Raw genomic sequence first — 26,821 nt, 5'->3', positions numbered from 1 at the left:
GGCAAGTTAAATGCATTATGGACCAAGTCCGTTAAGGCTTGAATCCACCAGCTCTCCCCTTGGGAGACTGCTCCAGACTCCTCTGTATCCGGATCTTCGATCCCTGAACCTACTTGGTCCTTGTCCAAGAGGTCGTCCAATTCCCCTGAGGAAAGGACCTCCTCTTCTGAGGGTCCGCGCTCGGGCGACGGAGATCTAATCCGTTTACTGCCCCGCATAGCTGTGGCTATCATTTTTCCCATTCTTTTCTCCATCTCTTTTAAAGAGGTGAGTAATACCTCGTCCGTGACTATCTTAGGGCTGGACTGACCCGCGCCAGCTCCAGCCCCAGATCCCGATGGCCCCAAGGCTCCCTGAGGGGAAAGCAGCGGCATAACTTTGTCCGAGACCTCAGACTCTCTGGGGGAATCCCCACCTCTTGTACCCTCTGACCCGGATGCCATGGTACAATACCGAGGTACACCTGCTAGCTTATTGGTACTTGGAACTATAAATAGTTAATTGCCCAAACACCTGTTTGGGGGATAAAAAATGCTTCCTCTCCCCTAGATGACTTTTTTTTTTTTTTTTTCAATCTTTTTCTTTTTGTTTTTGTTTCAAATCCAGGAAAGAAAAAGCATTCTGTCCCCCTGAGTAGTATTGCAAAGAAAAACTATGAGATGGAAAGAAACAGCCTATTTCTAGGCTTGAAAACAGTCTTCTCTGGCCACTGTGTGTCCTCGGCGCCCCGTGCTGCCGCTCTGGTCTTGCCTCCCCAGTTCCAATGTATCGAATGAGCTGTTTGGAACGAAAAAGGAAGGGCCGCCCCTTCCTTAAGCCACTGACCCGCCCTTCCCCCCTCAGCTAAACGGCGCGAATTGCGCCTATAACACGTGAACGCGCGCGCGCCCGCCGATAGGGGGGGGGGGTTGGGGGGAAGGGAGCCTCTCTGCTCCAGCTGGAACCACGAGGAGGTCAGCGTTTTGCCTGCTTTGCAGGCTCAGAGGAGGAAGACTGATGGAGCATCGCCTGGAGGCTTGCAGGTAAGCACAGCTCTCTGACACACACATACACATTATATCACACAGGCCCCACTCAATGCTTTTCCAACACTACAAGGGAGGTCACTTCTTATGGGGAATAATACACATAGAGCCATCCTATCATTAAGATATGTGACTAGTTTGCCAGATGCAGCGCATAACTTTAGGCATGTCCCCTGTGACCCCCCAGAAAAAACCTGCTAAGAACCAAGTTCCGCAAGTTTTCCCCTCACTTACCTGCTCCATGCCGCAGGACTTTGCCAAGCAAGAGGCCCAATCTTCCCCCATCTCCGTGGGGATGTCTAGACCTTCAGGCCCTGGGTTCCTATGAAGGATCCACTGTCCTGGGCCCATATAGCACCCTGGCAACAGAAACATTAGGCCCCCAAAGGTTTCTAAGTTCTGGGCCCAGGGTCCAGCTCTCTAAAAAGAAAAGCATTATGGGCTATACCCCAAGGGTTTGGGGCCCGGTTACTGACCACTTTAGCGCTGAGGCCTTTGGACAGAACCGGTTAGCTCACCTAATCCCAAGGATGCGGAGGCAAGCTAAACCATGACCAACACCTAAGACACTGGCGTAAAAACTGAGGTACTCCTCCTATGGGAGGGGGTTATGTAGGGAGGGGCATTTCCTGTTTGAGATTGCCAGTGTCCATCACCTGAAGGTACTCCATATAACCCATATAGTAATGAATGCCGCTCTGTGTCCCGTGATGTAACGATAAAGAAATTACAGTTTTATATCTTTATGTTTGAAGCCTGAAATGTGGCAAAAGGTCGCAAAGTTCAAGGGGGCCGAATACTTTCGCGAGGCACTGTAACTCGAACCTAACTTTCCGTTTCACTGACTTTGCAAAACTGTGAGCCGTTCTAAAGTGACTGAAACCATCAAGCAGCAGGTTGTCCCGATGAAGGCCACAACGGATGACCCTTTCAGCCATAGCAAAAGTACTTTGTCCCCCAAAAAGGCTGGTTAATCACAAAAGACAATGCAAAAGAGGACAGGATAATGTGGAGACTCAATGGGCAATCGGTTCAGCTGCGATTGCTCACCAGTTCAACGCTGAACAGAGTAAGGATCTCTCTTCAGTGTCTCACCGTTTGAGAATTTAGACTGAAAGCCCACTCTGCAGTGACCAAACCTTATTAGCAGAAAGAAAAAAAAATGCTAGACTAACCTCTGCTGAGGAACATGTGTGAACAGAGAACTGGTCCAAAGTTTTAGTAATAAAAAAAAGTTTAAATTTATTTGGCTCCGATGGGAAACATGCTCATCGTCAAGCTGGGGAAACATGCTCATCGTCAAGCTGGAGAAAGACTGAACCCAAAGTGTGTAAAGAAGTCCGTGAAAAGTGGAGGGGGAAGTCATGGTTTGGGGAAGGTTTTCTGCATCAGGAGTTGGGCCTCCTGAATGAATGACTTGTATAGCGCAACTCATGCGAACTGAATCGCCTCTGGGCGCTTTTTCCAGCCAGAGTCTGCTTGGCTGGTGCGGTCATTTTACTCCGTAGGATCATGACCCTCTTGTACAGCTACAGTCAGGTCCATAAATATTGGAACATCAACACAATTCTAATCTTTTTGGCTCTATACACCATCACAATGGATTTGAAATGAAACGGACAATATGTGCTTTAACTGCAGACTTTCAGCTTTAATTTGAAGGTATTTGCATCCAAATCAGGTAAACGGTGTAGGAATTACAACAGTTTGTATATGTGCCTTCCACTTTTAAGGGACTAAAAGTAATTGGACAATTGGCTGCTCAGCTGTTCCATGGCCAGGTGCGTGTTATTCCCTCATTATCCCATTTACAAGGAGCAGGTAAAAAGGTCCAGAGTTAATTGCATTTGGAATCTGTTGCCGTCAACTCTCAATATGAGATCCAAAGAGCTGTCACTATTAGTGAAGCAAGCCATCATTAGGCTGAAAATACAAAAACAAACCCATCAGAGAGATAGCAAAGACATTAGGTGTGGCCAAATCAACTGTTTGGAACATCCTTAAAAAGAAAGACTGGTAAGCTCAACAACACCAAAAGAACCGGAAGACCACAGAAAACTGTGGTGGATGACCGAAGAATTCTTTCCCTGGTGAAGAAAAACACCATTCCCAACAGTTAGCCAGAAAAATAACACTCTCCAGGAGGTAGGTGTATGTGTGTCAAAGTCAACAATCAAGAGAACACTTCACCAGAGTGAATAAAGAGGGTTCACCACAAGATGTAAACCATTGGCGAGCCTCAAAAACAGGAAGGCCAGATTAGAGTTTGCCAAACATCTAAAAAAGCCTTCAAAATTCTGGAACATCCTATGGACATATGAGACAAAGATCAACTTGTACCAGAGTGATGGGAAGAGAAGAGTCTGGAGAAGGAAAGGAACTGCTCATGATCCAAAGCATACCACCTCATCAGTGAAGCATGGTGGTGGTAGTGTCATGGCGTGGGCATGTATGGCTGCCAATGGAACTGGTTCTCTTGTATTTATTGATGAAGTGACTGCTGACAAAAGCAGCAGGATGAATTCTGAAGAAGTGTTTCGGGCAATATTATCTGCTCATATCCAGCCAAATGCTTCAGAACTCAGACGGTGCTTCACAGGGCAGATGGACAATGACCTGAAGCATACTGCGAAAGCAATCAAAGAGTTTAAGGGAAAGAAGTGGAATGTTATGAAATGGCCAAGTCAATCAGCTGACCTGAATCCGATTGAGCATGCATTTCACTTGCTGAAAGACAAAACTGAAGGGAAAATGTCCCAAGAACAAGCAGGAACTGAAGACAGTTGCAGTAGAGGCCTGGCAGAGCATCACCAGGGATGAAACCCAGTGGCTGGTGAGGTCTATGCGTTCCAGACTTCAGGCTGTAATTGACTGCAAAGGATTTGCAACCAGGTATTAAAAAAATTTGATTTAGGATTGTTAATCTGTGGCATTACTTTTGGTCCCTTAAAAAGTGGGAGGCACATATACAAACTGTTGTAATTCCTACACCGTTCACCTGATTTGGATGCAAATACCCTCAAATTAAAGCTGACAGTCTGCAGTTAAAGCTCATCTTTAGATAATGTGATAAAGGTGAGATGTGTTTCCGCGCCAAATTTTTAAGTATAATTATAATTCACTAATGAAATCAATTAACCACTTAGTGATAAGTGAATTGCTCTCTGCTGGGAATTACTACTTAATATCCAGCTGCTCCTCTGTGTCAAAACATAAACAATATATTGTGCAATGGAATCTAATGGGGGAAGAGGGCGCTAGTAAAAAATACCTCTAATGGGGTGTTGAAAACGTGATCCCAAATGGTATATGTGGGAAATGTGTATATGATACACTCTAATGTCTAAACAATTATAACAAAAAATATCTCGATTAGACCATATGCAATCACTGTGCTAATATAGCACACACACTGGTGACCTCAGTGAAAGTCCAAAAAAACACTATCCAAATAGTGCGTCTTATTGCGGTACTCAAAACCATATGCAAAATTAAATAAAACAGTCCATGTGTGCTTATTGACAAATCCAAACGATCATTGGAGCATGCAAAAACGGATCTTGAGTGTTGCTACAGCCACCACCATTAATACATTTGCACCCGAAGTGATCTTGCTAAAAGGGAGGCTTACCAAAGGCAGTGGACCCCTTTCATATGAATTGGGTCAGATAAGCTGAACAGGTGTTAGTGCCTGCACACTGATGATACCGTGCAGACTGCAGATTCAATGCCAGTGATGATCAGGATTCCATCCAAAAACATTAACAGAGAGAAAAGCTATAGTGCATTACCGTTTATTTTAAAATCACATAACATAAAAAGCTGATTGGCCCCTTACTTGGAGAGTGCCTGCCCGCCACTAGGACTGCATACGTCTAACAGGACCCTCAGCTGTGTGGGTTGCTGTGTGAAGAGGCGCGTTGTTCAATTGCAGCGGCGTGCGGGATCAGCTGGTGTGCTGAGAAAGTGCCAGACTAGCCTCCGACAATTGCTGAGGGTCCGACACAGCTGATGGTCCTGTTAGACGCATGCAGTCCTAGTGCCGGGCAGGCACTCTCCAAGTAAGGGGCCAATCAGCTTTTTATGTTATGTGATTTTAAAATAAACGGTAATGCACTATAGCTTTTCTCTCTGTTAATGTTTTTGGATGGAATCCTGATCATCACTGGCATTGAATCTGCAGTCTGCACGTTATCATCAGTGTGCAGGCACTAACACCTGTTCAGCTTATCTGACCCAATTCATATGAAAGGGGTCCACTGCCTTTGGTAAGCCTCCCTTTTAGCAAGATCACTTCGGGTGCAAATGTATTAATGGTGGTGGCTGTAGCAACACTCAAGATCCGTTTTTGCATGCTCCAATGATCGTTTGGATTTGTCAATAAGCACACATGGACTGTTTTATTTAATTTTGCATATGGTTTTGAGTACCGCAATAAGACGCACTATTTGGATAGTGTTTTTTTGGACTTTCACTGAGGTCACCAGTGTGTGTGCTATATTAGCACAGTGATTGCATATGGTCTAATCGAGATATTTTTTGTTATAATTGTTTAGACATTAGAGTGTATCATATACACATTTCCCACATATACCATTTGGGATCACGTTTTCAACACCCCATTAGAGGTATTTTTTACTAGCGCCCTCTTCCCCCATTAGACATCTTTAGATAATAATTGTGTCGAAGTCCCAATATTTATGGACCTGACTGTACATGACAGAGGGAATGCAAAGGTTTATCAGAACCTTCAACATGCGGTTCATCACCCAATCAGCCAGCTATTTTTCCATGCATTGACAAGGCCCCATCACACCGCAAAACAGTTCCTTGAAGCTGAAAACCTTGAAATGGCTGGCCCGTAGTTCTGATCTAAACCCAAAAGAAAACCTCTGGAAAATGTTGGCTTACTGAAAAAGTATGTCCATGTACAGCATTCACTCCATACTTGGCTAGGGCTCCTTTTGCATGAATTACTTAAAAAGTTTATCTTGGTCTCAGACCACAGAACATGGATTACAGTAATCCATGTTCTTAGTCTGCTTGACTTCAGCAGATTCTCTTGTGCATAGAAAAGGATTTTACGGTGAGTACAAAAAATCCAATTTTCTCTTATCGTCCATGGACGGACACAGCTCCTTAAATCTTGACAAGTGGGACGTCCTCCAAACAGTGTCAAAAATGAGGGGTGGGAACAGTATCAGTAAAACCAATTTTAACTTCACCCCAAAACAAGCAGAGCTCCTCAACAGAGGCGGTGCAACAGTAAACAGTCGCCTGCAAAACCTAGCGGCCGAAAGAAGCATCAGAAGATGCACTCACGGCAACCATGTAAAATCTAGAAAAAAAGTGTAAACGGACGACCAAGTCGCCGCCCCGCACACCTGTGAGACAGACACATAATGTTGGAAAACCCAGGAAGCAATTGCCCTGGTTGAAAGTGCCGTGACCGGAAAAGGGGCGTCTGCCCCCTAAGAGCATAGGTCTGTACGACAGCCTGCCTGATCCACCGAGAAATGGTGGTCGACGAGACTGCCAGGCCCTTTTGTGGACCCGTAGGAAACGCAGTCGTGTACACCAGTCAAGACCACTGGTACAAAATGTAAACCTTTTACTGTTATGTTACTCCCTGCACTTCTGCCCCCAGTTGTCCTCTATTGTTTCTCCTGCTTCCCTGATTCCTGGCCGCAGCAGATTCCCAATGGGGCGTCCAGGCCAGGGATAGCCCCTGTCCGACGTAGGCTTGCAGTGCATATCTTTGTCTGTACCACCAAAGTGCCTATGGATTATTCACTTGTACACACCCGTTTATCTGGTATGGCTATGTGCATGTGTTGTACTTTACCGATAGGGTTACCCTTTGTCGGGTTCCGGATCTGATGTCTTCTGTTTTCTGTTATATCTGTCTAAAATTGTAATAAATACTTATTGAACCTAAAGTAGGAAACGCAACCTCCTTAGGATGCGCCGGCCGAGGACAAAAAAGGATGGAAGAACAAAGTCCTCATTCAGGCGAAAGGCCGAAACAACCTTCGTAAGCACCACCACGTAAATCCTAATGGAGGATCAAGGCAAGACCGCCAACTCAGAAACTCTGACAGGAGTAATGGCCACTAAAAATGCCACCTTCCGAGATAGTGTCAAGAGAAGAATCTGAGGTTTTCAAAAAGGAAGGTTCCTGAATAACAGAGCACCAGAGTCCAAACTCATGGTGGAAGAGGTGAACCAAGAGGGGGGGGAAGTATATGACAAGCAGTATATGACTAGCACAAAAAGGTACCCACCAGGGAATGGACCGCAATAGGCCACTGACAAAAAACACAGCCAAGGCTGAAATCTGCCCCAAACGGTACTTAATCAGCAGCACCAAGACGGCTCACTGGTGAGCGGAGGGCAGCATTATTTTAATTTCAGTTCCTGACTGTGTCCCCTGGAGTGACTTTCTTCAAACAGCCCCTTTCCCACTGCTGTGTAAAGTTGCCTCTGGAGAGGCCGCACAGGTGCAGTGTCATCAGCAATCAGCTTTCCCTCTCTGGGAGAAGCTGGGACTAATTCCCCACTGTGGGCGGGGTCTAGCAGGCCTTCAAAGGCGGCGGGACGCTGTGCGAAGCGCAGCGGGCGCCGCGCCAGAGGGAAGCCCGTCTGTGCCCGTCCGGGGTGGGTCGGGTGGGTTCCCCCCCTCCTTTTTTTGAGTTGGGCACAAATTTTACCATGCAGCAGTCGAGGTGAGCCTTTGATTGTGATTCTTGGTAGCAGTTGCTTTTATAGACATAGTACGGCTAATTATAACAGCTTAGTCTTCCTGGTAAGAGTTTTAGTATTTTTTACATTTATTTATAATGGAAACTGGTGGTAGGCCGGACGTTATGGTATCGACCATCCATTATAGTCCTCAAAGTCAGAGCAGAACTGTGTACTCTTCTGTCCAATTAAAAACCTTTAATATGGAAGGACATGTTCCCGTTAGAACCTTGATGAAATTGAATAAATATAATTTGCTTGATTTTAATTTTAATCTTATAGCTGAGAAAATCTTGTCAGTACCAAAAGTTGCTAATGCAGATACTTTGATAGATGAAAAAACCCCAACCCATAAACAAATTAATTCTACAATAAAAGGAGGACTTCTTAATGCGCGGTCTGCGGTAAAAAACGCGACAGCCATTTATGACACCTTATTAGAGTATGATTTAGATTACCTGCTAATCACGGAAACCTGGTTCTCTCCTGCTTCCCCGCCCAGACTGGACGAATTGGTCCCGCCTGGGTATAAGCTACTATCTTGTGACCGTAGCTCGGGGAGAGGTGGAGGAACTGCCTGCATATACAAGGCTAAGTTGAAAATTATAAAAACTTGCACGCAGGATTCTTATGCGTCTATGGAGACACTTTTCCTGCAGTGCAACTTGAGCCCTGAAGTAACCATAGGAATGGCAGTGATTTATCATCCTCCTAACGCTAAAGCTAGGTTTGGCGAGAAGATGTGCGAACTCCTAACGACTCAATCCCTGCGATATGCCCAATCTATAGTCTTGGGAGATTTCAATTGCTGGGCTGACGATGTAAATAATTCGGAAGCCCAGCAGTTGATTGCATTTGCAAACTCCATTGGCTATAGCCAAGATGTCATAGGGGCTACTCATAAAGCGGGCCACACCCTGGACTGGCTTTTCCAGTCAGGATGTATAGAGAAAGTATATTCCCCCGAAAGAGATTATATGGAGTGATTACAAATTAATATTATTTGATCACAGCATAAATTTCGCAAAAGTTACCTCATGTTCCTAATAGGACAGTATTCCCAAATATTCGAGAATCTCACTAAAATATCTGTTAAGGCTTTTAGTAACCACTTCCTGTTGAATATTGATAAGGCATCGTTTGAGTCCACTAAAGTCGCAGCTGAGAAAATGAATATTTTTCAATACGGCCATTACAAAAGCGCTCGACTACTTAGCCCCCCAAAGAGAAATCATTGCATTAGGCAAGCAAATAATAATCCCTCTGGTTTACCCAGTGACCAGAAGTTTAAAATGGAAGTGCAGAGCAGCTGAGATAGCGTGGAGAAAAAATCCGGTGCCCACCTCCAAGGAGGTATATACCGCAGCCCTGAGGAACTATAAACTAGGGATACAAACTGCCAAAAAGCAGTTTTTCTCTGAAAAAATTGCCAATGCTAAAAATGCAGCAGCTGAACTCTTTAGAGTTGCGAAAAATCTAGCTAATCCAGCATGTAGACAGCCGGAAGAAGAAGCTTCACCAGAGTTTTGTAATATTTTATCAAATTATTTTAATGAAAAGATAGAAATTATTAGGAATAATATCAAAGTAGTAGATATTGAGGAATATTGTCCCATCTATGAAGGTACAAGATTCTCTAGTTTTGTGGACGTCTCTACTTTAGATATTCTGAATATCCTCAAGTCTCTTAGAGCCTCGTCCTCATCATTTGATCCTTGCATTGCACAACTAGTGAAGGACGCCGCAGAGACATTAGCCCAGTGGCGGCTGGTGCTCAAAATTTTTGGGGGGGCGCAAACGAAGAAGAAAAAAAAATATAAGCCTCATTGTGCCCATCAAATGCAGCCACTGTTCCATCAATTCGCACCACTGTGCCATGCCATCAAACGTAGCCACTGTGCCATGCCATCAAACACAGTCACTGTGCCATCAATTGTCACCACTGTACCATGCCATCAATTGTCACCACTGTACCATGCCATCAAACACAGCCACTGTACCATGCCATCAAACACAGCCACTGTACCATGCCATCAAATGCAGCCACTGTACCATGCCATCAAATGCAGCCACTGTACCATGCCATCAAATGCAGCCACTGTACCATGCCATCAAATGCAGCCACTGTACCATGCCATCAAATGCAGCCACTGTACCATGCCATCAATTCTGGTCACTGTGCCATCAATTGTCACCACTGTGCCATGCCATCAAATGCAGCCACTGTACCATGCCATCAAATGCAGCCACTGTACCATGCCATCAAATGCAGCCACTGTACCATGCCATCAATTGTGGTCACTGTGCCATCAATTGTCACCACTGTGCCATGCCATCAAATGCAGCCACTGTGCCATGCCATCAAATGCAGCCACTGTACCATGCCATCAAACACAGCCACTGTACCATGCCATCAAATGCAGCCACTGTACCATGCCATCAAATGCAGCCACTGTACCATGCCATCAAATGCAGCCACTGTACCATGCCATCAAATGCAGCCACTGTACCATGCCATCAATTCTGGTCACTGTGCCATCAATTGTCACCACTGTGCCATGCCATCAAATGCAGCCACTGTACCATGCCATCAAATGCAGCCACTGTACCATGCCATCAAATGCAGCCACTGTACCATGCCATCAATTGTGGTCACTGTGCCATCAATTGTCACCACTGTGCCATGCCATCAAATGCAGCCACTGTGCCATGCCATCAAATGCAGCCACTGTGCCATGCCATCAAATGCAGCCACTGTGCAATGCCATCAAATGCAGCCACTGTACCATGCCATCAAATGCAGCCACTGTGCCATGCCATCAAATGCAGCCACTGTGCCATCAATTGTCACCACTGTGCCATGCCATCAAATGCAGCCACTGTACCATGCCATCAAATGCAGCCACTGTACCATGCCATCAAATGCAGCCACTGTACCATGCCATCAAATGCAGCCACTGTACCATGCCATCAATTGTGGTCACTGTGCCATCAATTGTCACCACTGTGCCATGCCATCAAATGCAGCCACTGTACCATGCCATCAAATGCAGCCACTGTACCATGCCATCAAATGCAGCCACTGTACCATGCCATCAAATGTGGTCACTGTGCCATCAATTGTCACCACTGTGCCATGCCATCAATTGTGGCCACTGTGCCATCAATTGTCACCACTGTGCCATGCCATCAAATGCAGCCACTGTGCCATGCCATCAAATGCAGCCACTGTGCCATGCCATCAAATGCAGCCACTGTGCCATGCCATCAAATGCAGCCACTGTACCATGCCATCAAATGCAGCCACTGTACCATGCCATCAAATGCAGCCACTGTGCCATGCCATCAATTGTGGTCACTGTGCCATCAATTGTCACCACTGTGCCATGCCATCAAATGCAGCCACTGTACCATGCCATCAAACACAGCCACTGTGCCAATTGTCCCCACTGTGTCACTGTCCAGTCATACATCCACCTCGGAGCTTTATATTATAACCTGCTGGGACTTGTAGTTCTCCATCGTCTCCTGGGGCTCAGGTGCATGCAATCCACCATCTTTGTCCAGTTTTTCTCACTGCTGGGACTTGTAGTCCCATAGATGGTGGATTGCATGCACCTGAGCCCCAGGAGAAGATGGGGAACTACAAGTCCCAGCAGGTTTATAATATAAGACTCCCATCCACCTAGGAGCCTTATATTATAACCTGCTGGGACTTGTAGCTCCCCATCTTCTCCTGGGGCTCAGGCTGCTGACGGCTGGCATTTCACCCAGATTATGCATTGCATTGAACATTAAAAATCATTTATTATGCCCAACTCCATGAAAATGTTAAAAAAAAATCCACCCTTGCAATGAGCCTACATCTGCACTGGGTTAATTGCTCATCATGTCTAGTGAACATTCGGCCGAAATCGCGGCACCCCCACCCCCCCCCCCCTGAGGGGGGATGGGGGTGCCGCGATTTCGGCCAAATGTGCACTAAAAAAAAAAAATTCCAAATGTTCCAAAAAAAATTTTATAGTGAATATTCGGCCGAAATCGCGGCACCCCCATCCCCCCCCCGGGGGGGGAGGGGGGTGCCGCGATTTCGGCCGAATATTCACTAAAAAAAAATTGGAACACAGGTAATCTTTGCAGAAGGGGGGTGGACAGCTGCAGCTGCTGCCGCCGAACTTTGCAGAGAAAACAGTCCAATTACAGAGGGGCAGAGGCAGGCGGCATAGCTCTGCTTACCTGTACTCGCACTGAGCGCCCCGAGTCCCGACGTCACTTTCCTGTTCTTCCAGGGACGTCAGGACGGAACGAGCACAAATAGTGGATGCAACCGCCCAGCCATAACAATGCAGTCCATTTCGCGCCGGAAGCAAGTGGCGCGATGGGACCGCGCCACAAAGGCATTTTTGGCTGCCAATGTAGCGCCACGTCTGCAATCCCGTGATTGCACAGACGTGGCGCTACCCATACCGCGGCTTTTCCCGGCGCCCGACGCCGCGGACTCAGTGCACATAAGAACCTTTTTTGGAATTTTTTTTCCTTAAAGGGACATGTTAATAAAAAAAATTTTTTTTTTTTTTTTTTTTTTAGATTTTTTTTTTACTGACTGGGGGAAGGGGGGGGCGGCGCCCGGGCGCCCCTATGGGCGGGCCGCCACTGCATTAGCCCCCTTTATTGCCGACATTGTAAATACTTTCCTTCTCCACTGGAACAGTGCCGGGTATTCTGAAGTGGCGGGTGTGATTATTCCCCTGCTGAAGAAAGCTAACCTGGCACCGTCCGTGTTGAGCATAATCGTCCCATTTCAACTCTACCATTTCTGGCAAAAATCATGGAACGAGCCGCAGTGTGGCAAATTCAGCCCCATCTCGAGTCCAATTCCATTCTCGATGATTTTTAATCTGGATTCCGACCAGGAAGAGGTCCTGAAACCGCCTTGACCAAAGTCCAGGATGATCTACTCTGGGCCCTGGACAGAAATGAGGCTTCGGCCTTGGTATTGCTGGATCTGTTGGCAGCATTCGATACCATCGATCATTCTAGACTGCTTGATCGATTAGGGACTGTGGCAGGCATTGATGGTATAGCATTGGCATGGATGACCTCATTTCTGCTGGAACAGAGTTCAGAGAGTAAGGCTGGGTACTGAACTGCTCTTCTGATAGTCCCCTGTTCTGTGGAGTCCCTCAAGGGTCGGCGTTAGCGCCGCTCCTGTTCAACAATCTATCTGAGGCCTCTGCTATATATCATCCGCCGCCACAACCTATCTTTCATGTCTACGCTGACGACACCCAGTTCTACATTCCTCTGCCCAGGGATGGGGGGGGGCACAGATAACTCTGGCCACCTGCCTGGAGGAAATTCAAGCCTGGATGGGGCCAATTATCTTATGCTCAATGGCTCCAAGAACTGAGTGCATGGTTTTATGCAATCAGCCATGGTCGGGCGGTTTCCCCTACCTGGCCGAACTCGTTTTCATCGGTCCCAGTGCCAGTCACCCAGGTCAGGGATTTGGGAATCATCTTGGACGAGAGATTGACGCTACGACCACAGGTAAAACCAGGTGGTGAGTTCTTGTCACTTTCACTTGAACTCCTGAGGTCGACTTTTCGCTTCATTGAAGAATCGCATAAGATCTCCATGGTCAATGCCATTATTGGAAGTCGATTAGATTATTGTAATGCTTTGTACCTGGGTTTACCTAATAACATCATGCACAAATTACAGCTTATCAGAATGCCGCTGCGAGGCTACTCACGGGTGTTGGTCGTCGTGACCACATCACGCCATCGCTGAGAGCCCTGCTTGGCTACCCGTGAAGGAACGGGTTCTGTTAAGACTGGATGCATGTGCACAGGGGCTACCCATGGCCAAGGGGCCAGTGTACCTGCAGAAAAATTCACCAAGTATGTGCCCAACCGTACCTTAGGTCGGCTAATTTGGAAACTTTGGTGATTCCTAAATTTCGTAAGAAAAAATGCGGAGGGAGGAACGAGTGCGGTCCAGGGAGCACAGTTTTGGAACTCCCTGCCTCTAAAATTAAGGCTTGAGAATGATCTTTTTAAGTTCAGGAAGCTTTTAAAAACTGAGCTTTTCAGTCTAGCCTATGGAATTACATAGGTTTTTATAGTTCTTTGATCTGCTACTATTTTAAATTTGATCTGTTCCGCTGCCTGTGTGTGTGTTTTTTGGTTGTTGCTGTATTGTTGTTCTTGGCGCATCGAGGCCTACGGGTAAACTGACTGCGTTTTGTACTTTTAAGAATTTTAATAAATAAAGGCAATTTTTAGATCCATTCCAAGCTGTAAAAACAGCAGGACCCGGGACACCGAGTACGTCCGTGGACATCACCCTGTATCTTCGCACAAAGACGTAGGCCTTCTAGGTACAATGGTAAATCCTCCTGAAAGGAGACTACCTTGCCTTCAGCATGGGTGAGATGACAGAGACGGACAGACTCCGGTCTCTTAAAGTCAGGCTTCCAACAGCCATGTCGTGCAAGTCAGCGACTGTACCACAGGAGGAAGTATGGGACCTTGAGACAGAAATCCTCCCGCCCTGGCAACCACCAGTGTACATCCGTCACCAGGCGCCCGAGATCGGTGTACCAAGGATGCAGAGACCAATCTGGAGCGATTAGAATCATCTGGATCGAAGGAAGCCGGGCGGTGGTCTAACGATGGCGGAGTAGAGACACACTAGCTCCGGAGCTCCACGAACCTCTCTCCACCCTCCGGATAATGATTCAAGCCGAATAGTCCCCTACAGCTCTGGAGTGAAGTGCCTTACACGGCGCAGACCCGAGGAGGGAAGTAGAGCCTGTACAGCTGCACGGGGGATGAAGAAAGAGGAAAGAGTTCCCAAAGCCCGTACCCAGCCCGAGATTCAACAGTACTTCCCCCCGACCAGAGCAGTTTGCTAACCGCACTAGATCTGTGGCGTCACGTGCTGAAACAGACCCAGGTATACGCGCTCCGCAAATACCAGGAAGTAGAGCGGTGGAGATACATAGTGAGCGGCCCCGCACCAATACCCACGGTCATAGGGAAGGAGACGCTGGAGAGCGGACAGACCTGGAGAGTTGGAGCCCGTGCAGCAGCAGCAGCAGCGTGTGATGGCCCAAAAACAACAGACCAGGAGCTGGAGCATGGCTCCCTGAAGGAGTTGCTGCTATCCTTCCAACACGGGGCGGACATCACTTGCACTGCCTACAAGAGCGGAGATGGAAGCACTAGTTCTTAGGATGGAGGAGTCGCACCGAAGAGAGCTGGAAACTGTACAGGAGGAAGTGCAGCAACTAACAAATACGTTGGCTCATGTGGAAGTGGCAGGGGGCTGTTGGAGAAGCGGGTGGCGAGTCTGGAACAGTCCTCAGGAGGTTACAAATGGTGCAAGTAGATTTCCTACAGCTTAAAATTGAAGAAATTGAGGATCGCAGCAGGCGTAAGAATCTGAGGTTTAGGGGGGTACCTGAGACAATTGAGAAAGACGCTCTACATCAGACCATTGAGGCAATTTGCCTTCAACTAATAGACCCCCCCCACCACATGCCCCCTTGAATTTGAGAGACTACACAGAGCCTGCCGTCTCCTCTCCATGGATCTTGCTCCTTCCTAACCCCCCGGATGGTTTAGGAACACTTAAATAAACACATAACGCTGGGGCAGGGGGGATGGGCGGGCTCAGGGGGGGCAAGAAGGGGGGTTGGGGCTAAGGGAAGGCAGGAGCATATGTGGAGCTTGTGCTCCAGAGGAGGGGGGGAAGGGGGGAACGGGGAAAAATTAAATATAAGGATGTGTGGATAATGTAAATAAATACAATAAATGGAGATTAGGTAGGATAAAGTAAATTAGTTTATTTGTTAAGAGAGAATTAGTATGAGGGGCATACAGGGGGCAACAGATACATAATAATAACGTAGGGGTGAAGATTAAACAACTGGAGGGAGGAGGGAGGGGGGGCAGGCTGGGGTGTCTCACTAGTTTTTCCTTTTTTTTTAGATTTTTTCTTGTTTGTGATATACGACTCCACCTAAATTGGACCAGCCCCTAGATTAGGTTTTGCCCACCGAACCATTGGGTGAGGGGGTTATTGTGGGTAACGTACCCTAAGGGGACTTAGTGGTGGGAGGGGGGGAGATAGAGTGGGGGGGGTGTAGTGAAGTGGTTGGGGAGGGTAAGGGGGGGGGGGGGTTTCTTCTCGGTTTTTTTTTGCTTCCGAACCTGGGATGGGAGGGTTTAAAAATAACCTCCTGGAATGTTAAGGGCCTTAACGCCCCTGAGAAACGAAGGATGTTATTAAACGACCTGCGACGTCTAGAGACAGATATTTGCCTATATACAGGAAACCCACTTTAGGACGGGGGTGCTCCCACTGTTGCAAAACAGATTTTTTCCCGCGGCCTATCATGCAGGGAACCAAGAAGCAAAGTCCAAGGGGGTGTCTATTTTGATCTCAAATAGGATCCCCTGGACACTAGAAAATAGCCATTGTGACCAAAAGGGAGATACCTCTTTTAAGAGGGAAGATAGGGGAAACAAAAGTGACTTTAGCTACAGTGTATTTGCCTAATGTACACCAAGATACCTTTATGAGGAAGGTCCTTAAAGAACTGATGAAGTTTTTAGAAGGCAAATTGATCCTGGGAGGGGATTTCAATATTCCCCTGATTCCAAAAATGGATACCTCAAGGGGACTTCATCTATCACAGAGGGGACCAGACGGGGGGGTTCTACGTAGTTTGCACAAAGCCCAGCTGGTGGACGCATGAGGACATTACATGGAGAAGAGAGGGACTATACCTTTTACTCTAATCCCCATCAGGTGTATTCTAGGATCGATCTCTTCATGTTACCTCACTATCTGATCTCCTCTGTGACGGAGGCGTCATAGGTAGCATAACATTGTCGGACCATGCACCGGTCAGTGTATGTATTACATTATCGGGAGTAGGACTTGCCAGGAGAGAAGGTGGGCGTTTTAAATGAAAGCCTTCTGCAGAATAGTGAAGTGAGGGAGGATGTTGCCCGGGAGATTACTGAATATTTTCAATTGAATGTTACTCATGGTGTAACCTAGGGATGGTATGGAAGCGCATAAAGCGGTGATTAGGGGGGTTCTTATCAGACATGGAGCAAAGATAAAAAGGAAGCGAGAACAGCAGGTTAAAAATTTAGTAAGGGAGATTCAGGAGCTGGAACTCCAACATAAAAAGTTACATACCCCTCAAGCAAACAGAGAACTGAGCTATCTGAGAAGGCAGATCACTGAGATTCTACGTTACAAGGCTAAAGCAATAATTACAAAGGGGTAGGAAAATAAATTACGAATTTGGAGATAAGTGTAGCAAATTACTTGCAGAGAAATTGAAAGAGAAAAGCCAACAAACATACGTTCCACAAATTAAGGGGAAGGAGGGACAGTTAAAGAGGAAACCCGAAGAGATAGTGGAGGAGTTTGGGAGATATTACTCATCCCTATATAATTTGACACAGCTACCAGTGAACCCATTAAAAATAGATGAATATATGTCTCAACATTGGATTCAGCTAGGTTATCATCAATAGCTCAGGCTAGATTAGACATCCCCATTTCGATAGAAGAAATAGAGGCAACATTAAAAACTAGAAGGAAGGGAAGGCCCCAGGACCGGATTGGATATACAATCAGATATTATAAAGAGTTTATAACATTACTGGGAGGGCAGTTAACAGAGTTTTTTAATGCAGTGGGCCAGACGGCTAAATTCCCACCAGAGCTCCATTAGCTCAAATTATGTTATCCCCAAGGAGGGGAAAGATCCCGCGGAATGCGGGTAGCTATAGGCCGATCTCATTATTAAACTCAGACCTAAAACTCTTACCAAGACATTAGCGAGTCGGATCCAGGTGTGGTTACCTGAGTTAGTGGACATGGACAAGTGGTTTTGTTCCTACAAGGGAAGCAAGAGATGGTACAATAAGGGTCTTAATCTGGTGCATTGGGCCACGGACCGGGACATCCCTTGCGTGTTCCTAAATACTGATGCCGAGAAGGCTTTTGATAGAGTGAATTGGAGGTTCCTGTTCTCAGCACTGAGGCACGCGGCCTGGGGGAGAATATGTTAAGATGGATTGGGAGTGTTTATACAGACCCGCGTTGCCTCGGTCAGAGTTAACGGGAGGAACCTCAAGACTTTCTATGTCACGAACGGAACACGCCAGTGATGCCCCCTGTCACCATTGTCATTTGTTGCTATACCTGGAGCCTCTATTAAATAGAATACGTCAAAATCCAGATGTGCAGGGTATACAGATAGGGGGATGCAGGCACAAAGTAACCGCATTTGCAAGACGATCTGCTATTTAACTATATCAAAACCCTCATGTAATCTCTTCCCAATCTCGTTAAGAAATCACTAAATTTGGAGAGCTCTCCAATTTAAAAATAAACCAGGCAAAATCCGAAGCAATGAGTGTGTCACTGTCATCCCAGAAACAGTCGAGTATACAACAAAAATTTTCGTTTTAAGTGGAAGACTGCACTAAAGTTTCTTGGGTGCCCTGATTCCAGCAAACAAAAGAAACTTTTAAAGTAAATTTTCCCGCCACTTATTTTCAATAAGAAGGTTACTTGAGAGAAATGACAACATGGATTACATTCATGGTTTGGAAGAAACAATATAGTTAAGATGAGCATTTTGCCAAAAATTATGTTTTCAAACACTTCCAATAATGATACCATCGGTGTTTATTCGGCAAATGAATACCCTCCTGATGGAATTCATTTGGGCAGGGAAGAAGGCGAGGATTAAAAAAAAAGAGGTGTTGAGGTTTACCCAAGAGCTTTGGGGGGATGGCAGCCCGACATTGCCAATATTATCAAGTGGCACACTTAACGAGACTGATTGATTGGTGTAGGAACGGGCAATATAAAAAATGGGTGGAGGTAGAACAGCAAGTTCTGTTCAGTAGTACTAAAGAGGGCACCTTGGTGTTATAAGTTATTGCCAAGTGAGACGAAGAAACATCCCATAATTGGCACAACGCTGTTAATTGCGGCTAAAATCTGTAAAAATCCAAAATTTCATCAGAACAATCCCCTTTATTCCCTATATTAGGGAACCCAGGTTTTGTTCTAGGTTTAGAAGGAGCAATTTTTAATAAACTGAAAGAAAGGGGTAAGTTACAGGTATCCCACTTCATGCAAAAGGATAGGTGGCCACCAATTGAGGCTTTAACAAAGAGAGGAGGGAATTTTGAGCTATCCCCTTGCAAGCACTACAAATAAGTCACTTCTTAAGATCCCTGGGACAAGCATCTAACTTTAGCGTCAATTAACAAAATTCGAACAATACTGTGATGAAGAGGAACCGATACAAAGAGTGAGTTCAAAAATGTATAGTTTATTGAATGCCCCTCAAGAGGATTCCGAGTTGACCGGGATTGAGGAAATGGGAGAGAGATTTGGGGAGAAAATCTCACAGTCTCAACGTAAACATTAATTTTACTTAGCATTAACTCCTCAATATCCACGCGAATACAGGAATCCAAATTATAAATTATTGTCCCAATGGTATTATACACCGAAAAATTACAAACATTTTCTAAAAGTTACTCAGAGTACTGTTGGAGATGTGGCTTGGGAGCAGGGAACTTTTCTGCATATATTTTGGTCATGTGTAAAAGTAAGAGAATACTGGAAGGAGGTTCAGAGGATTGTGCAGAAATTTACGAAATTTCAGATTCCGGAGGACCCAGCACTGTTTCTGCTCCATAGCTCACAAATCCCAGTACAAGAGTATAAAAAGTCGTGATATGTCATATGATAAATACAGCTAGAAAGGGAATAACACTACAATGGAGAGACAGTAGACCACCCTCTATTGCGAGGTGGCTTAATAGGGTGAGAGAGACTGGAGCAATTGAGAACTTGATCCTCTCAGCCCGGAATAAAAGGGAACAATATGTAGAAACATGGACTGGCTGGAACCAATTTGTAAAAACTGAAGAAGGGAAGAGATTACTGGAGGAGGAGAGTGGGTAGTACTGAACTCAATCGGGTAGGAAGAAGGTGGGATAGGACAAGGGGTTTAAGCAGGGGGGGCCCTCTGTCTCAGGCTCGGAAGGGGGGGGCAGGGGGGGGTTCTTTTGTTTTTGTGTTTTTTTGGGGGGGCTAGGAGGGATCAAGTAACACATGTATGACAGAGTAAGAGAATTGTGGGGAGGTGGGAGTGGGGAGGTTGATACAGTGGTATTAAGAAAAGGAAAAAAAAAGCTAATGGTAAAAAGTGGAAGAAGAGGTTTGAGAACAGGGTTAGGGGACGAAGGAGGTATGGGTGTGTTTTTTTTATGTTAAACTGAGGAAACCAACATTTCCCCGTCACCCTTATATAAGAGTAATGTGAAAGACATTATTATTATATATATATATATATATATATATATATATATATATATATATATATATATATATATATATATATATATATATATAATATATATATAATGTGTTTGTACCTACTGTATATGTTTTTGTTAATTTCCCTGTGAATCTGACATATAAAGAAAAAAGGAAATAAAAATAAATATGAAGAAAAAAAAAAAAGAATCATCTGGATCCCCTCGGCCCTCCACTCTGTAGAGCAAGCGCCGAATGAAAGCAACAACAATGGAGGAAAGACAAAGTAGCCAATACAGACCCCCACAGGGCCACCAAAGCGTCCGACGCGTCAGTACAGGGATCACTAGACCTGATTTACAAAAAGAAAAATACTGTGCTATCTAGTAGAAACTAGACCTGGCCACGAACTCCGACACCTTGTGGTCGAGACGAGCAGCCAGGAGATCATGTCCTGTGAGTCTCAACCTCCTACAAGGAGCTGAAACACCTCCAAGTACAGAGACCAGTCACCCTGGTCCATCATCTGTCGACTGCGGGAGTCCACCTGCAGTATACCTGATGGTAGACCGAAGCCATGGCGTTTTCCCGGCTGAATCCAGATCGGGCAACGCCTTCAACCACGAGGAGAGGCCGAGCTGGAACCCACCAGGCGCAACCCTCAACCATGAGGCTGGTGACAGTCGTAATCACCGTCCACTGAACGGGAAGAAAAGACTTCCCAGACCGAAGAGTCAGGGATCTAAGCCACCAATTTAGAGAGACTGAGTAGGTGGCTCACCAGATCTGATGATGCAGAGACAAAAAAGATTTGTACCACTTGGACAGTATCTCCCACTAGAAAACATGTGTGGAACTGGGCATACGGTACCGCCTCGAAGGAGGCTACCAACAGGCCCAGGACTGGCATGCAAAATGGAGAAATGACCGATTGCATGAAGCCAACACCCTCACTGAAGAGTCTGCAATTTCTCCAGGGGGTAAGAAAAAAACCTTTGCCACGAGGAGTGCGGATCAACCCTAGGTACTCCAAAACGCTGAGTCGGAACCAGGACCGACTTCAAAATGTTTAACACCCACCCGAATTTTCTGAGGGTCCACAAAGGCTATAGACACATCCTCCACTATTTCTGAGCCAAAAGCTGCTCTCAGAAAAGGGGCATCTAAGCAGCCCATGATGGCAAAGCCTCGCTGTCCCAGCAAAGCTAGGATAAGTGCGAGCACCCTGGTGAAAACTCTTGGTGCTAGATCAAATGGAAGGGCCACAAACCGACAGTGGATCTCCCCAATCGCGAAGCACAGAATCTGAGACTTGTGCAAAATGGGACATGAATGTATGCGTCCTTGATGTCCAAGGACGCCAGAAAGTCCCCCGGATGGAGCGCAGCTACCACCGAACGAATGGACTACGTACGGAACTACCCATCGTTCACAAAGGCCTTTTGGGCCCTTGAAGCCCAAAATAGGTTGGACCCCGTCCATCTTTGCGACCGAGAACAGATTCGGATAGAATCTCTCAAACCTCTAGTCCTGCAGGACAGGTAAAAATTACCCCGCAGCTTAGCAAGTGCCACACTGCCTCAGGGCAGACAGACGAGCCACAAGACTCGAGGGAAAAAAAAAATCTGTTCGGTGGATAGGAAGGAACCCTACCTAATACTCCGAAGAGACCATCCCGCAGACCCACTGGTCGGCGAGAAGGGAGGTTCACCGAGCAGTGAACCTGCAAAGCCGTGCCCCCACCCAAGATACGGGCAGGGGGAGGCTACATACATTGGTGGGATAGGGTGCCGGCATGTTCGGCTTACGAACCCAGGGACATTTCAGTCCCCCATTTGAGCCTTTAGTCTGCCCATGAGGGTCAACCCACAGGCCCTGACTGACGCAAAAATACCGCTTCTGAGTGGGGACTAAATGACGCAGCCCACGGCACGGCTCCTTTCCCCCAGTGGACTGAGGGAGGAGAGTGCTCTCACTCCCAGTGACATCCTTGATGGCATCCAACAAGGTACCAAAAAACCTCCCACCCCTGAAGGGTAAATTAGCCGGGGCATTTTAAGATGCTAAGTCAGCAGACCAGCAATTCAGCCAAATCAGGCGGTGCAAAACCACCGCCGAAACAGAGGCTCTGGACATCAAGGATGCCCGTGTGGCATCACAGACATATAGAAGGCCCTGGACCAACTGGTCGGCCAGTCTAATAATTTAGGGAGGGAGCTGGTGCTCCTCCACAGTCTGTGCAAAACATTGCCCATTCAGAGTGTGTCAGAGACACCAAGGTTGCGGCCACAACAGGTCGCAATGCATACCCCAGCATGGTAAACATGGACCGGGTCAGCGCCTCGGACCTCTTACCCTTCTACAGGGAGAGCAAAATCCTGGAGGAGAATTTTCTTTTTTTAAACTCTCCTCAAAAGGGGGAAAACCCCTGGCATGCAATCTCCAGACAGTTTGTGTTGGAGTCAAGATTTAAACCTGTGACTCTCTTGCTGCGAGGTGAGGGAGTGAACCACCACACCACCGTCCACGTCGCCATATAAAACAGAACTGGGGGACCTGAGCCGCAGCCAGGTCCTGTCCGATATAGATCATTCCCCAGGGGAGCTGGGAGTACCTCAGTTTTTTCATCAGTGTCTAAGGTGTTGGTCACGAGTGCTCTTAGGAGCTCCACTGGACGGATCCATAGCTCTCCTTGAGGATGAAAATCACTCTACTTGTAAGAATAATTGAGTATGGCTCTATACCAAGAAAGTTGCCAATACTGAAACTCTCTTGGAGGCTACCACAACCATGGTGCATCGGCCCAAGGAGCTGACCCTGTAAGCCGAAAAAACTAGAGCCAATCCTCCCAGCACAAGGGCGACCCAACTGGTGGACTTATGCACGTCACCCCTTGTATAACAGCCCGGACCAAAGAGTGTGAAGTAAGCGACCTTTGGAAGCAAGGCCGAGATCGGACCCTTGATATATCTTGGTATAGAGCCATACTCAATTATTCTTACAAGTAGAGTGATTTTCATCCTCACCCAACCTTATTTACTAGAAGGATCTAGTATTCATTTGAATCTAGATATTCTTACCTTCCCTTTTTTCAAAACCTTGTTTCACGGAAGGAAAGGTTATTGCTTTTCTCTCAATTGAGATGAGAGCAGTTAAATACCAAAGAGTGTGAAGTAAGCGACCTTTGGAAGCAAGGCCGAGATCGGATCCTTGATATAACTTAAGGCTAGCTCCGTCTCCTTTCCAAAATGTAGGAAGGCAGGAATTTTACCTTTGACAAACTTCCACGGATGCCACCATCTGGTTTTCACACCAGGAACATGGGCCTTCCAGACCGTAGGATATCTGGTCCTGGAGGCCAGCTCTCTTGTATGAATCAAGGGAATTGCCGCTGATTCTGAAAGCCCCGATCCTCGAGAATGTGGGCTATAATAGCCAGACCATTAATTCACCTGTTGCAAGGCAGGATGTAATACCCCCTGCAAAGTAGGCCTGGACAAGATGTAAGGGACCGTGGGTCCTCTACTACCACCCTTACTGTTCCGGCAACCGAGAGGTTGTCAGGGGTTATGCCGGAGTAATCAGGCCAGCTTCCGTTCTCCTCTAATGTTGCATAGAAGCCACAAAAGTCACGGCACTGGGGGGAGAGACACAACCAGTGACAACTGGTCCCCCCGGATTACAAACACATCTGCCCCGCATGCGGGTGGATCCTTTATATCCTTGACCCTAAGCTGTTCAATTTCTTGTTGAGCCTGGACACCAATACATCTTATGTACAGGGTACCATTTCTGTGACAATTTGGTCAGGAAAAACAGTCGGGGTGTAGAGGTGATTCTCCCGGAGACACTTGTTGACGGCTTCCAGCGAATCGCCTGCCAATTCTGCATTTCATGAAATGACGAATGTCAATAGGCAAGGCACAAGCTCCTCCTTGGTAAATTAAGTAAATCACTAGTATGGCATAGTCTGATTGTACTCTGACAGAACAACCTGCCACCTGAACGTTCAGGCCCCTAAGCCAGATGCTCCATCGGTAGCTCTAGCTGACAGATAAGGCTCCCTTGGAGCTTGACTACTTCCCCTGGGCCATGGTCTCTTCCTGACCTGGCAAACCTTTTAGTTAAGAATCACCAAGAGGAATTCCAGCATATCTCTGGGACGGGGTTCTTTGGATAATGCTAGGTCGAAGATCCACTCTTTCGAGGCCGACAAAAATACTGTTTATAACAGCCCTGAATAAAAAAGTTAGTATAGGGAACTGTCTTGAATGAAGCCAGCATCTTCTCTCCCTAGTGCCTTAATTCAAAAGGCCAAAAGTAAGGAACTGTTCCTTGCCGTGACCACATAGACCAGTTTTCTTATAGCGTTGGTCTTGTCTGAGGCCAAAAAAACTCTCCTTTTTGGACTGTGCCAAACATACCCAGCTTCTTGTCAAATGAAAGAAATGTATCTCTAGACTGAATCCCAACCAGGAGTTCCAGATACTTAACCATGCTGGACACCCTTAGGTCCAGCCATACTAATGACTCACCCATCAGCAAGAGTTTGCTTTGGTATGCCATTACTGCTATAACCTGGGCCTACAGACCTGCTAGAGGCGGGCCCTAGCACCCTGACAAAAACCCAGGCACGGAGGCGAAACCCAAAAGGGCAAGACCACAACTGGAGATAGTGCTGTTCCCCTGCGAAACGCAGACAACCTCTGCAGACCCAAGTAAATAAACACATATGCAACGGCTCCCCATAGGTGTATGTGGCAAGTGTTAAAGCCATATGCTCAATGGAATTGTGTGTACATGCAGCGTGTGGTTCCTGGAAGCATGAATTCATATAAATATGTTTTAAGCAAAACATGCATATAGCATGTGTGCTCTGGGAACAAGCATCTTGCAAGCAAGCATGCGCTATAAACGTGTTATGCAACAATGTGCAACATGAACCCATGCAGACCCGTATTTCTATGCAAACACAAGGAATCCTGTATTGCTTAATTAGGCCGCCATGTGCAACTTTAAAGTAATCATGCATCCTTATGCGATTCAGCATCTTCCATGCGATCAACATCTTATGCATTTTAAGCACTACTGTGCGGACAAGAACCCTTGTGTGACCAAGGACTCTTGTGTGACCAAGCACCCCTGTGCGATTCAGCATCCTTATGCACTCAAGCATCTTAATGCGCCTTTAGGCATTTCTGTGAAACAAGCCTCTCTATGTGATCAAGTATCCTTGGGTAATCCAGGACGCTGTTGATCCGACAACCATGTGTGATCCAGCTTCTTTTTGCATTCAAGCATCTTTAAGCGATCTTTAGGCATTCTTGTAGAAACAAGCCTCTCTGTGCGACCAAAATATCCTTGAGTAATCAAGGACTTGGGTGATCGGGTAATCATGTGATTCAGCATTTTTATGCCTTCAAGCCTCTTTATGCGATTCTAGGCATTTCTGTGGAAACAAGCCTCTTTGTGTGACCAAATATCCTTGGGGAATCAAGGACTTGGGTGATCAGGTAATCATGTGTGATTCCAGCATTTTTATGTACCAGCCCCTTCAAGGGGAGATATATGGGTATACAGCCATCCTGTCTGGAACAGACATAGTGGCCCAGGCTACATGCCGGCTAGGAAGGTTATATGGGTGCCCTGAGCCATCCCGTCTCAGAAGACATTGTGGTTTACATTGCCCATGCATAGAAACATAATATAGGCGAGACCCATAGTCCCCTACAGAAGACCTACTGTCGAACCAAGTCCCGTAGGTCCCTCTCTTACCTTTCCACGCTGCAGGGTATTGCCAAGCAAGAGGCCCAATCCTTCCCCCTTCACCGTGGGTATAGTCCTGGACCTTCAGGGACCGGGGTCCATGGCAGGAACACACCACACCCCTGACCTATATAGCACCCTGGCAGCAGAAAAAAAAAAAGGGGGTCCTTAGAAGGCACACCGTTCTGGAGCCCAGGATCCAGCCCTCCGCAGAGAGGCATTATAGGCTAAACCTCGTTCTTCGTACCGAGGCCCGGGGTACCGTCCACTTTGGCTATGAAGCACCTTGGACGGATCCGGATTTATGGAGGCTTTTTACATCCAGCATGGATCCGTCAGTGGAGCTCCTAAGAGCACTCGTGACCAACACCTTAGACACTGATGAAAAAACTGAGGTACTCCCAGTAGGGGAGGGGTTATATAGGGAGGGAACTTCCTGTTTAATTGATTACACCAGGTGTCCATCACCTGAAGGTAGACTCTATAACCCACATGTAATGGCTATGCAGGCCTCTGTGTCCCGTGATGTATGATAAAGAAATGGTGACAGTGCTGCCAAAACGCAGCATATTGAACAGTGAAAGCCCAAAGAGGCTAAACAGTGTCCAAACTCCTCTTAAAAAGACCCCAGCAGTAAAAAGACAACACCAGTCCCCTCAGTAAGGTGCCCCCCCTCAGTAATGTAATGCAGCAGAGGAAAAAGGAGCAGGAAGGGAGGATAGGAGGACCCCCCGAACCCTAGGAATGTCCAGTCGTACCAACCCACCGAAGTGGGAGGGACTGTACTTAACCGTCCAGAGCGAGGACTCACTGACGCATTCCTGACAGGCCTACAACCGCAATGGAGGTAGTTGTCGGCCTGGTCCACTGTGAGTGAGACAACAGCACAGCCCAGTCATGTGTGGACCTTGGAG

The 26,821-nt window shown here is 46.6% G+C and overlaps 1 protein-coding gene across 3 annotated transcripts in view; it reads right to left on the bottom strand.

Annotated features, from left to right (window-relative positions):
• SKP1 (S-phase kinase associated protein 1) overlaps positions 1–26,821 on the bottom strand; it is a 210,605-nt gene that overhangs the window by 157,398 nt on the left and 26,386 nt on the right. The window lies entirely within an intron of this gene.

Source organism: Rana temporaria, chromosome 3, assembly GCF_905171775.1.
Source record: "Rana temporaria chromosome 3, aRanTem1.1, whole genome shotgun sequence".
NCBI lineage: Eukaryota > Metazoa > Chordata > Amphibia > Anura > Ranidae > Rana > Rana temporaria.
Note: the sequence above shows the minus strand (reverse complement) of the source record. Positions and strands in the feature narration are given on the sequence as shown.